The sequence below is a fragment of the Humulus lupulus genome, chromosome 1 (genome assembly GCF_963169125.1).
Source record: "Humulus lupulus chromosome 1, drHumLupu1.1, whole genome shotgun sequence".
Classification (NCBI taxonomy): Eukaryota; Viridiplantae; Streptophyta; class Magnoliopsida; order Rosales; family Cannabaceae; genus Humulus; species Humulus lupulus.
In genome coordinates, this window is record NC_084793.1 from 209,562,417 (window position 1) to 209,563,914 (window position 1,498).

Below are 1,498 nucleotides of genomic sequence, written 5' to 3' on the forward strand. Positions count from 1 at the left end.
TTGGTTTGAATCCTTCCAGCTAAAATTTGGATGATTTTGCCAACCAGGATTATAAGTGTTTGAGTAGGCATTATAAGGCTTCTTGTATTCCCCTAAAGCATTGCATTGTTCCTCATTTCCTCCTTTTAACTAACCAAGAGCAAGGCACTCTTGCGGTTGATGTTCCGTCCATCCACAGATGAAGCATGGATCTCGCGTCTCTACTTTTGCGACCGTATTTAATCCTCTATGATCATGAGTTTTGAAAGCCTCAAAATTTTTTTTTCAATGATTCAATTTGGCTTTTGACGTTGTCATCTTCCCTCAATTAGTAGACTCTGGCTGATCGTGGCTTGTCCATAGGACTCGGTCCCTTCCATGTGTAGGACTTTTCAGCGAGGTCATCGAGGTACTCGAAAGCTTCATCTGGATCATTTTGAAGAAATTTTCCATTTCTCATCATTTGTATGAATTTTCTTTGTCCAGTTGTGAGATCGTCATAGAAGTAGTTGACCAGACACCAACTTTCATATCCATGATGTGGGCATTGATTTATCAAGTCTCTAAACCTCTCACAGACCTGATGGAAAGTTTCATGGTCTTCTGGATGAAGGTAGAGGTTTGCCTCTTAAGGCTACTAGTCTTATGGGGAGGAAAAAAATTAGCGAAGAATGCTCTTGTCATTTTGTCCCATGTTCTAATAGTTTTAGGCCTTAAAGAATACAACCAGCTTTTTGCTCTGTCTTTGAGAGAGGGAATGAACTCCAATCTCACAATGTTGGTGACATCAGCTCGATTGTTGAATGTAGCCACCACCTTTTTGAATTCCTATATATGCACGTACGAACTCTCATTTTCCAACCCATGAAAGGTTGGTAAAAGTTGAATCATGCCGACTCTCCTTGATAGTCACATTTTTTTGTTTAATTAATATTTTAGATAATATATTTATCCAAAAATATATATTATCTAAAATAAATATTAGTTAATTCAAAATTAACTTTATCTTAAAGTATTAGTTTTTAATAAATAAATACCTTATAATAAGATAATAATTAAACTCTCTCTACATTAACCCAAACATGATTAATATTTATTTTAACATAAAGTTTTTCAGAATTAAAACTATATAGTTAAATAATTAATTAATTTATAATTAACCAATTGTCCATAATTATTTTCTTTCCCTAGAAAATTAATTCCTTTGCAATTTAGTCTTTCTCTCAACAAATCTTCCTTATGACATCCTTACCCTTGACAATGTAGGACAGAGGTGACCTAGGGGCCATGGACCTATAATGCGAAGCTCCAATAAACCAGATTATTAATCAAACTCTTTAATATAGTAATCTTATTTATTAATTCCATGATTACTCCACTATAAATATGGAATTTCACTCTAAGTATTTATAGAATCACATTTACAGAGTTTTCTTTGTAGTCCATCAATATAATCAATAAATGTAGTTTTGTCCTCCATTTATTTCTTCGTTAATTAGAGTTTGTCAAAATTACCGTT

The 1,498-nt window shown here is 33.4% G+C and overlaps 1 non-coding gene across 1 annotated transcript; it reads left to right on the forward strand.

The window, feature by feature from the left end:
* The first annotated feature begins 509 nt into the window (after positions 1-509).
* LOC133813038 (small nucleolar RNA R71) lies at positions 510-615 on the forward strand. Its single transcript, XR_009884085.1, has one exon. It is a non-coding gene; the product is annotated as a small nucleolar RNA R71 (small nucleolar RNA).
* Positions 616-1,498: the final 883 nt, after the last annotated feature.